Source organism: Acanthaster planci, linkage group LG03, assembly GCF_054643075.1.
Source record: "Acanthaster planci isolate LZ-2023a linkage group LG03, COTS_SCS, whole genome shotgun sequence".
NCBI lineage: Eukaryota > Metazoa > Echinodermata > Asteroidea > Valvatida > Acanthasteridae > Acanthaster > Acanthaster planci.
The window spans coordinates 800,192-811,982 of NC_141779.1; the positions used below are offsets into that span (position 1 = coordinate 800,192).

At 38.4% G+C, this 11,791-nt stretch overlaps 1 long non-coding RNA gene across 8 annotated transcripts in view; it reads right to left on the reverse strand.

Moving 5' to 3' along the window:
• LOC147799529 (uncharacterized) overlaps positions 1–5,326 on the reverse strand; it is a 278,554-nt gene extending 273,228 nt beyond the window's left edge. For 7 of the 8 annotated variants that reach the window (XR_015424942.1, XR_015424934.1, XR_015424937.1 and 4 more), the window contains exon 1: positions 5,145–5,326. This is a non-coding gene — a long non-coding RNA (uncharacterized LOC147799529). Of the gene's footprint in view, positions 1–3,384; positions 3,565–5,144 lie in introns of all 8 variants that reach the window. The other variant, XR_015424935.1, reaches the window with a different exon arrangement.
• Positions 5,327–11,791: the final 6,465 nt, after the last annotated feature.

An 11,791-nucleotide genomic window follows, 5' to 3' on the forward strand; every position in this document is an offset into this window, starting at 1 on the left:
TGCTGTAATTGTTAACTGGAGGAAAAGTTCCAGATTGGGTCATTCAAAGTCTGATTCAAAACCCCATGTTTAACATGAGGCGTCTTTATAGGCATACCCTTATGACACTCATAGGCACTGGCCTCGTGCATGGTCAAAGCAACAGACCCTGCTACAATTTATTAATAAAGAACAATACAAGAGAGGCAACTTGTGGGCTTCAAGAGCAGTCTCATGGTTTCCAATAGAGGTAGGTTTCCTCTTTAGCCCTAACTCCCTAGGCCCTTGCACTAGAAATAGTACTGAATCTAACAAACTCAAACAGCTGTGCACAATTTCAGTAGTTACTAGTACCAAACCTGCCAAACTCCAACAAGTCGCATATGCCATACAGTACTAAACCTGGCAAACTCCAACAGTTGGAGTTTGGCCTGTTTGGCACAGATGGGTCTATGCATTGTCTAGTGATTAGAAAAGGATGGTACCAAACCTAACAAAATGAGCCAATGTACTTACAATAGAAAATCAAAGTTTGGGGGAGTTCACAGGCATTTATTCGTGGGTGAGCTCATGGCCGCTCCCTAGCACAGTTCCTGGTCAATTGTATATCTATGTTGGAGCTAATTATGGCCTGTACTCTTTATCCTAGGCCCCTGCACTCGAAAAGTATATAACCTGTTAAACTTCAACACCCTCAAAACTGTTGAATTCTGATTGATTTGGTATGGATGGGTTACTGCTAGGGTACTACAAGGAGACAGCATTGAGTAAAGTTGCCAAAATCAAGCAATATGTTTATACTGTTTCCAACTTTTGGGCTTTTTTTTTTTTTAATCAGTCTTGGTGCCACAACTGCAGGCACACTGCTATCAGTGTCCTAATTACCGTATCTGTATCTTTATGTTTTTATTTTTAGGGTCATTTCTGTTTTCTTTTTGTTTTTCTTGACTCTTGTTCTGAGGTACTACTCAGTTGATGTTGTTCCCTCTTCTTGTGCTGCAGCTGCGTAAAACTTCAAAAAGCATTCCCCAGGGCATAAGTTGACACCCCAGATTGGGCAGCCTCGTCATGTTGTCTTTGGTAGTCCAGACTTGGTTACTTTCTTGTTCAGTCTGCACCAGCAACACCATCGAGCATTCTTCCCTGGTATCTTCACAGAGTAGTGTCCAGTGCTGTTGATGAGAGATACCAATTGTGATGCAGTTTGGCGAGATGCTAAGCCCCCTGCATAGCCTTCAATCAGGTCTTTGGCTACGGCCCACACAAAATCTGAGTGTGACATCTTGCTGCCTGGATCTCCTGCCTCTCTGTCACATTCGCTGCTACTGCTGCTGATGTTCTTGTCATCAACCATTGGATTGTGGTGTTTGAAACAGATCCACCCATTCACTCTGGCGATGTCGATGAGGAAGTATAATATACCACGCCACCAAAACTGCGACTCACGGGCACAGGTATGGTAGGCCTGAGTTAGTCCCCTCTGTCTACTCCTCCCATGTGCTTGGAGTAGTCCCTTGCTTGAGGGGGCGCTGGCACACTTTTCACCTTTTGCTTGCCTGTCTTGTCACTCAAAAACTTACGCTTCAGGAAATCAGTGGTTGGGTCTCTCCACCCTTGGTGTGATGAAGAGAGCAACATCATCACCCTGGTATCTTTCCAAATGACTGCAGTAAGCTGGCCATTCTGTCAGCTATAGAAGGTTCCCTCTTGGTCTTCTTCATCTGCTTGATCTTTTGTTGTTGTGGGTTGGTGTCTTTGGTTGTGAATTCTTTAGGTAGCCCTTTGCTATTGGATTTGACGGTGCCAGTTATGTACGTCTTCTTTGCAAGGAGGCGACGGGCTAGGGAGACAGAGGCGTATAACCTGTCTGTGAAGATGTGGTGATACACTCCCAAATGATGCTTAGCCACTTCCATGACAATATCTATCATCTTTGCTGGCTGATCTGTAATGGGGTGTATCAACCACAGCTCTGTAGCTTTTCCCCATGTGTATTCCTGTCTCCTTGCAACTAGCTCTGATGGCTGCTCTGAGCTCTTCATCCTCCTGTTTCCTTCTCCTGGCCATCAAATTGGCATCCTTGTACTGTTATGGAGCCTTTCCTTTTCCTTTCTTCTTATCTCCTTTTCCCTTATTCTTTGAAGATCTTTCGCCATGCTCTAGACACGTCCTTTTCTTTGATGTATCCACAGCATTCTCCATGAAAGTTTCTCGCTCCTCACTTCTCAAACTTTGCTGTAAATTTTTCACCTCCCTTGCAGTCATGTTGAGAGGCTTTTCTCAAAATGAAACTGGAGTGAATATTGCGTTGCACTGATATTTATAGGAAGTGTTGGTATTTTTATTACATAAAAATACATATTATGCATACCTTGGTATGGATATTATATAATACTTATATGTACCATTGTAGAACACATTATGCATCTATGTACAATACCATATAATTGTGTGGAATTTTTTACATTCTATAAAAATTCCAATACCCTCCTGTAAGTACATGTAAATGTACCAGTCTTACCTTTGTATGCAAAATACATGTATGGTGTCCTTGACCATGCTGACCAGCAACACACACAGGCTTGTTTAAACACCCAGTACTACTAGTCAGAGCATTATAACCATCCGTGTACACTGTACACACACTACATGTGCACACACACAGTCCAACACTGGTCATTAGAGCTCACTGTGTGTTAACCCAGTGAGCTCTTCTGGCCAGCCAGCCGGAGCCACCGGAGTCCGTTCACCCACAGTCCGACACCCACTGTTGTAACCAAGATGCTGACCTGACAGTACCAGCACAGCCAAAATTAAACACCATCACCCTGGGCCTACTGTACCAAATCTAGCATAGTCCAACACCATGTGCTTAAGGGGTGGTACCAAACCAGCCAAAACCTGCTGTTGGAGTTTGATGGGCTATGGGCAGTTAGGTGCTACTGGAAAATTCTACATTGCACTTGGAATGAACATACTTCTAGAACTGAACCAATGGTACAGTTGACTCACATAAACACCATTGTTATAACAAAATACTGTTACAAAGAAAAGATTTTGAGAATCCTACTTTCTTGAATCTTATGTGTTCTTTGTTTTTCTACTCTTTATAATAAAGTCCTAGTTACTACAGCTTTGTCATAAGGAGAGTCAACTGTACATACCGCGCCATTATTGGTGTCACTTAAAATTATAATGGCTCAACAAAGATATCCAACATCTTTCAAAACTTCAGTAGTCTTCATTATGTCCCCACAAAAGTCATTTCAGAAAGGTTATTTCACTCTTTGCCATTAGCATGATCAATGGTTAGATATCAGTATCAGTTACCTGTACAAGAAATCAGACCCCCCCAAAAAAAAAATAATTTACAATATTTGCTATGAAAAGACTCATGTTACTTACCTCTGTACAAATTATGATTTAACTCCGGAAGTTGAAGCGCCTCTTCTGCATGCCAACCATCTCTTTCGATGCAGCACTGTTGCTGACAAAGGGTCTGTTTCAAACTTTGCACCTGGAATATCATCCTCCGTTAAGGATGATGCCATGATTGTGTTACACATTGGCATCATTCTGCACGTTCTGTAAGTAGGGAGATGAAAACTACATTTATAAATTTGAGTTGTTATAATCTGAAAAAAAGTCAGTTTCTCCCAAGGTCAACAGCAACACACTCTTTATTGCACTTTTCAAACAATTAAATAAATTTTCAAATATTTGTGAGAGGAAAAATCACCCTTGATTGTCTTTTTTTAAGGGCACAAATCATTCTAGGCTGAACATGACATGATTGGTCAATGCAGGATGAATGAGCTACAAGTCATGATTTTGATTGGGCAATAGTATTCATGATCTCAGTCAAGGCATGGTCTATGACCAGATTGTATTGTTGAAAGGATTCCCTGAATTTGTCTTTTCTGCCATGCTATACTTCAAGGTTTGTGAATACATGTATCTTCATCCCAAATCTGTAATGCAACACTGTGAGAAGAGGATGACTTGAACTGGAGTATGAAATAAAATGGTAACAGATTGTTTTGCAGGTACATGTACACTTCACCCTTAGGGTTGTGCATAAAATGTATTGCTTGCTTTTCATCCAAACCCGTAATGCATTGCAAAACAACAAAAGGTTTATTATAGGTAGGGGAATGACTAAATGAGTGAGAGCACTGTTTATTTGGAAACTCGTTTACTTAAATAGTCTTTTTGCGAGCAGTTCCATTTCCAAATATTTTGAACTTTGAAGTACAGCCTGCATTTGATTAATTGAAATAAGGCACAAATAAGAACAAAGATTTTACAAAAACACTTATGTTAAGCTTTCACTTAAAGTCCACACTCATTTTTGTGTACAAAATTATCACATTTTGATCTGCATTACACATATACAAAACACATCTCAAAACATCCCCACTTCAAACAGATTTTTCTTTATTTTGCAGGGTCCGACGGAATCCAAATTTATATCAAAATATTTCTTATGACATCCTCTTCGAGATAACATCAGTACAGCGATTTAGGCCCTATAATAGGGAGGCTAATGAAATTAATTCAAAAATTTATTAATTTATGTTGCGGAGTGGTAAATGTACTAGGCCTAAGCCTAGGATGGTTTCTACAAAAAGCCTAGCCTAGCCCAGCCGTGCACATGGTGCAGCTTACAAAGAAGAGAGGGACTGCAAAAATATCCAGGACTTTTCTCGGGGTAGGCCTGGGCAATATTCTGAAGTGTCTCATGAAGTTGTTGCATTAGGCCTATATCTTACCAAACTATTTAGAGATACTCACCAAAGCACAAAATACTACAAATGGAGTCATCCAGCTTTTAGCGAACAAGGCCTGTTCCCCCTTGGGGTAGATGTCAAGTGCCGTGGCTAGCCAGCTGTATGTAGTGGAGGTTGCACAAAAACTTTCCTTCCTATCCTTGACAACATGATAACACCCGGAAGTGAAAAATTCGGTTTTCGACAGCGTCCCCAGCGTTCATAGATACGGCTCATTGGGGCACAACAAAAAGCAAAAGGCGACAGACGACGGCAGATATGGAATTCAATACGATGGGCCTTTTGTACCGACTAGGAAAAGTACCATAGGCCTCCATCATACACCGTGCCAAAACGTTAGCAAGTCCTGAAAACAAAAAGTGGTTTTCAACATACCTGCATCAGTTGACCATCTTTTCAGTTGTTTTTGTGGGAAAATGGTACCATATGATGTCCCACGCTTCACCAATGACGTCCTTTTTGTGCTGAAAATCAAAGATTGTATAGCGCAGCGGTATACAATCTTTGCCGAAAATTGTGAAGTTTCACAAAACTTCGAACGCAGCATGATCATCGCGGGCCGGATAGGACGGACACATCTTACACATGTACAGCGCCCTCAATTGGAAAAGGCCGGTAGCGCTAACAAGATAAGACGACTTGAGCTTCAAACTCGTCCGAGCATTGGTCCAAGTTATTACACACAACGTGCACGGAGCAGTGACTTGGAGGTCAAGAACCGCGCTCTCAAGTTTGTGCGTGTGCACGTTGCAAGAGGGAGGGGCCCCTCCCCCATCTCCTCCTGGGGAAAGAGAAAATAAAAGTGGGTGAAAATCGCAAATGGGTTTTTTGGCACCGCTGTTTTGAAACTGTTTTGCGTTATCCCTGCTTTTGCCACTGACCGGGGTTTCTTTGAACATTTTTCCAAATCAAAGGGCTCGCTTTCATTTTGTTTCTATATCACAGTTTTTATATTAGGGAAAAGCGAGTAAATCAAGTCAAAGTACTTGAAAATACCTCGGCGTTAACACCCTTCTACCTTTAATTTTTTTCAGTTTAATGCTGATGAATGCAGTGCCCTCCCCCATCCCAGGAGAAATGCCAACACCTATGCCTAACAAGATCCGTTTCAGAAAATGAAATATTTCCACAATATAATTCGCTGTAAATCAGAGACCTATTTTTTTATATCTTATTCTTTCATTCAGGAAAAAGCAAGATTTGAGCTACACCTTTTAAAAAAGCAGGAAAAAGTAAGATTTTTAAAAATCTTCACTTTCGTTAGGGTGTCCTCAGTACATCATTTTTCCTTTAATAGCTTCTTAAATTTCCGGAGCACTTTTCAATGAGAGTATCCATAAGGCATAACTTCCAGGTTTCTTTCAAATATACAAGTAACTTAAGAAGAACAGAAAGTTGCAAAAAAGGAGTAATAAAGTGCAGTTCAAATCATGGACATATTATTAATGTCTCAGGCCACACATTTTATTTCATTCAATTAAAATCCTCCGACTATTACACTGATTACAGGAATTACAAAAAGTACATGGAGTACTCATCTAGAATTCAAAACCATTTTGTACACAGAAATTCCCTAGATTTGTCTCAAATGTATTGACCTGTGGTGAAGTGGAACAGGCCATATAAGATCAAATCTGTCCTCTCTAACCCATATTTCTCCAAAATGTCTAAAAGCAAAGGGCTTGTATTTATTTTACATAAGCCTGACACATAAACAAGCCCATTTTTGATTGGTGGACCATTTTGGAATACAAAATGCATAGACCAAAGGCACTTAGAAGTTTCCTGAGGGAGACTGGACCTGTTCAGTACTAAAGCCTTAAGCTTTCTATTATATTCTTCAATCGCAAGGTGTTGCCATCTTAAGACTCAAATCTGTGACTTTCAAGACCATGTATGGCACATCGGATAGTGAATCTTCTTTTTATGAAAAAAAAAAAACAAGTGGAAATGAAGAAACTCTTGTCCACTTGCAGGTGGGTATAATTTTGGCCAAAAATTTCAGCTCTTGAAAAAGGTAAGATATGGCCATCAACACAGCCAAATACCACAAATACTGATTTACACAAGTTTATTTGAAGAGTATTTGTAACACATATCTTACCACAACCTCATACTTTTCAACAATATGGGACATGCCCATGGAGTGGTACATACTACAACAGGGACATATATGCACTGCTGCCAAGTTCAAATTCAACACACAGTGTACCTCCACAGACTTCTCAGACTTTGTGTGTGCTTGAAAAACAAAACAAACAGAGCATTGACACGTTTAAATGTCAGTCGTGTTGATCGAGTCAAGGTATGCTTGACGTTTGAAACCATTAGCTTGTACCTGTGTAAACAGATGGCCAGATGATTGCAATATGAACTCTGGTCTAATTCAAATATGAAGTAAAATAAAAGCCTTCAGAAAACTACAAATAAAGAAAAGGTCTTGATTATTCAGTGATAACTTAAAAAGTTACAGATGTTTGGAATTGAAATAAAACTGTCAGTAGAAATCACTCACCAAATTTATGTTAACCTGTGTACAGACTTCCTTGAGTGAACCACAAACGATCAGTCTGTATTATGACCACATGTAGAAATACACTGAAGGAAACCTGGCCCTGCTACCATAAACAATACCATTTCCCCTGTGTAATTCCAACAACAATAACAATAAAAATTGTAGCTTTATTTATTGATGGTGGCAATATAATTTCCAGCATGTTTTTCAAAGGGCTGCCAGTAACCACTTGAGAAATGTGACGATCTACAACTTCAAATTACAACTGCAAATATATGAGGATAGTGTTCAGTTTAAGAAGTGGAAGGAAAAACTGCCCATAATCATTATAGAGATGAGAAAACCCCCAAAAGTTAAGTACAGACTGAAAAATCCACAAATTAAACCTGGGCTGGATTCACAGAACCGGAAGGTGACAAAAGTGTCACTATGCCGACCTGACGCCCCATTCTACCAGTCCATTTTTCATTGCTGAGCCAAAGCAACACTGACACCAAAATAACCCTTCAAGACCATATAGTTATGTACAGCATAATTCTGATATAAGTTGGTTGAAAGAGCTACATTTTCCCAGTGGACATACTGATCTGGGCAGTTAGTGGGGAGGCTGAGGCAGCTGTGCTGCTGCCATCATGGGGATGCCTCCAGCGGCAGCATCAGTACCTCCTGAATCCTGCATCCTCTTCTGTCGCTTCTCTCCTTCTGGATCTTGTAGATCTTCTCAGCCAAGAGGTGATAGTACTCCTCCTGTGACAAGACCAGGCAATTAATGAGTGAATTAAAAAGTGAGTAAGAATGAATGGTTCTCCAGGTGATTTTCCTGCGATGGACACTGGTCTTCCTAAGGGGCCACTCGAAATTTTCAGTGTTTTTTAAATTTTGACTTTTTTTAAATAGTGGGTGGATGGGTTAAGGAAATAAATTGAAAATCGAAATTTACTTTTTATATTAGAATCCAGAAAAACTTATTTTTGTGACTTGCCTGAAATACGTGTAGCGAGCACGCCACGCCAGCATTCCCAAAATGCAATCATTATTAACTTTGTTTCCATAGACAAACAGACTGACCCTTCCTGTACATTATTATGTATGTGTGAAACATCATGGAATGAGGTGGTTTTTTACTCTTTGACTTGGCAGCTGGGCACTTGCAGCGGTGATAAAAGACAAATGTAGCAGGGTACCAGGCATATTATATAAACCTACTATATAACCAGTTGCTAATAATGGTGATATGTTCATCACCTTGTATCTAAGACTAACCAGACAGCAGCAAACTGCATCCAAATCTGTTGGCTAGAGCTAGGTCTACGTCTCCGTTCCAATAGAAATACATACATGTACATGTATGCATGTGCGTGGAGACGCGGTAATTGACTGTAGGCATAGCCGTACCTTGGGAGATCCATTTTTGAGCGGATTAGACATGGCGTGCTGTAGCGTGCGCAATCGATTGCAATCATTTTATTGCAATTCCAGCCATCATTTTGCCATACTGTGTTGCATTATAGATTTTTACATGTATATGAATTTATATCAAATGCATGAATAATGAACATGTACTGAATGAAAATTCAATTTTTTTAAATACAAATTGCAGGTGGGTGGGTGGATCAAAAAATATCAAAAAAAAAATAAAAATTTGAAAAACACTGAAAATTTTGAGTGGCCCCTAGTCTGTGCACGAACTGTCAGTGGAAAGACTGATGAGAGCCTTGGCAAACACCTGCACTTCTCTAAGAGTAGGAAGTGTCCTTGTACATCATACAGAGTTACATGTAGTTGTTTGTGAGGCTAAGTTCAACCTTCCATAAAGTCAAATATTAAGTTCTATTCCAATTTCCAACAAACAGCAGCAACCAAACATTTCTGTTTGTTCATCCGAGTGGTTTTTCCCTCTGAGTTTCAGCAGAGGGATTTGTCTCCTACTTAAAGAGGTTCGGTCCTAATTGGTGATTTATTCCCTTAGTAACAGCAAGATCACAAATCATGAGAAAAGGAACACTGCAAGTCAGAGTAATTTGGCCTTATTGCTGGACATATGCACAGCTACTTTACATTGTACATGTATACCTGTATTAGTTTACAGAAACAGACTAGCAATGAAGTCACTAGAGCACCTTTATGCACCTTGAGGGACTATGAGTCATCCGTTATGTTAGAATTCAGAGGGAAAACATCGGAATGGAGCAAATAGATGGGGTGAAAAGTGTATGTTTTTTCAAAGTTAAGGGTAGACCAACAAAAAGACTCAATACCTCTCAAAGCTAAAAGACCAAATATCTACATACCTCCTCGATTTGAAGCATGGACTATTAAGGAACAGATTTCTTTGAAAATTTAGACTGTTGGAGCCTTAGTTATGTCACAATTTAGAGGGGAAAAGTTCTGCAAATGCTGCAAATGTGAGAGGGTGAAATACTTTGAAAGTGAAGGGTAGAGCAATGAAAAGACTCAATAACTCTCAAACTAAATGACCAAACATCTTAATACCTGCATGATTTGAAGCGTGGACTATTTACAAACAGATTTCTTTACAAATTTAGACTGTTCAAGCTTTGTTATATCAGATTTGAGAGGGGAAAAGATGGGGATTCTGCAAATGCGATGGGGTAAGATAGGTACTTTTTAGGGGTAGAGGAGAACAAAGACTCAATACGTCTCTAGCTAAATGAATATCTAAATACCTGACTTGAAGCGTGGACTACTGAGGAATTGATTTCCTTTACAATTTATATTTTTGGAGCTTTACTTATGTTAGAATTCAGAGGCGAAAACATCGGAATGCAGCAAATGAGATGGGGTGAAAGATGTATTTTTAAAGTTCAGGGTAGATCAATGAAAAGACCCAATACCTCTTTCACTAAATGGCCAAATTTCTAAATACCTGCACGATTTGAATTGGGCACTATTTACAAACTCATTTATTGAAAAGTTAAGAATTGAGGAGCTTTAGTTATGTTGGAAATCTGATGGGAAAACATCGGAATGCAGCAAATGAGATATATGAGATATGTACATATGAGATATATGAGATATGTACAAATGAGATATATGAGATATGTACAAATGAGATATATGAGATATGTACACATGAGATATATGAGATATGTACAAATGAGATATATGAGATATATACACATGAGATATGTGAGATATGTACACATGAGATATATGAGATATGTACACATGAGATATATGAGATATGTACACATGAGATATATGAGATATGTACACATGAGATATATGAGATATGTACAAATGAGATATATGAGATATGTACACATGAGATATATGAGATATGTACAAATGAGATATATGAGATATGTATACATGAGATATATGAGATATGTACAAATGAGATATATGAGATATGTACACATGAGATTTGTGAGATATGTACACATGAGATATATGAGATATGTACACATGAGATTTGTGAGATATGTACACATGAGATATATGAGATATGTACAAATGAGATATATGAGATATGTACACATGAGATATATGAGATATGTACAAATGAGATATATGAGATATGTACACATGAGATATATGAGACATGTACAAATGAGATATATGAGATATGTATACATGAGATATATGAGATATGTACAAATGAGATATATGAGATATGTACACATGAGATATATGAGATATGTACAAATGAGATATACGAGATATGTACACATGAGATATATGAGATAAGTACACATGAGATATATGAGATAGGTACACATGAGATATATGAGATAGGTACACATGAGATATATGAGATATGTACACATGAGATATATGAGATATGTACACATGAGATATATGAGATATGTACAAATGAGATATATGAGATATGTACACATGAGATATATGAGATATGTACACATGAGATATATGAGATATGTACAATGAGATATATGAGATATGTACACATGCGATATATGAGATATGTACAAATGAGATATATGAGATATGTACACATGAGATATATGAGATATGGATATATGAGATATGTACAAATGGGATATATGAGATATGTACAAAAGAGAAATATGAGATATGGACACATGAGATATATAAGATATGTACAAAAGGGATATATGAGATATGTACACATAAGATATATGAGATATGTACACATGAGATATATGAGATATGTACAATGAGATATATGAGATATGTACAAATGAGATATATGAGATATGTACAAATGAGATATATGAGATATGTACAAATGAGATATATGAGATATGTACACATAAGATATTTGAGATATGTACACATGAGATATATGAGATATGTACAAATTTCCAAAGTTAAGGGTTAGAGGTGAGAAAAAACTCAACACCTCTCTATGTTAGTGGCCAAATTTCTACAAAACTGCACAATTTGAACTGTGGACTAAGAACCGTTGAGTGAGTACTCAACGTTTCAACCAGCTGCTCTCATCATCCTCATGAGTGGAGTCCAAATCACATATGCAGCAAGGTATGAGACGGAGAGAACC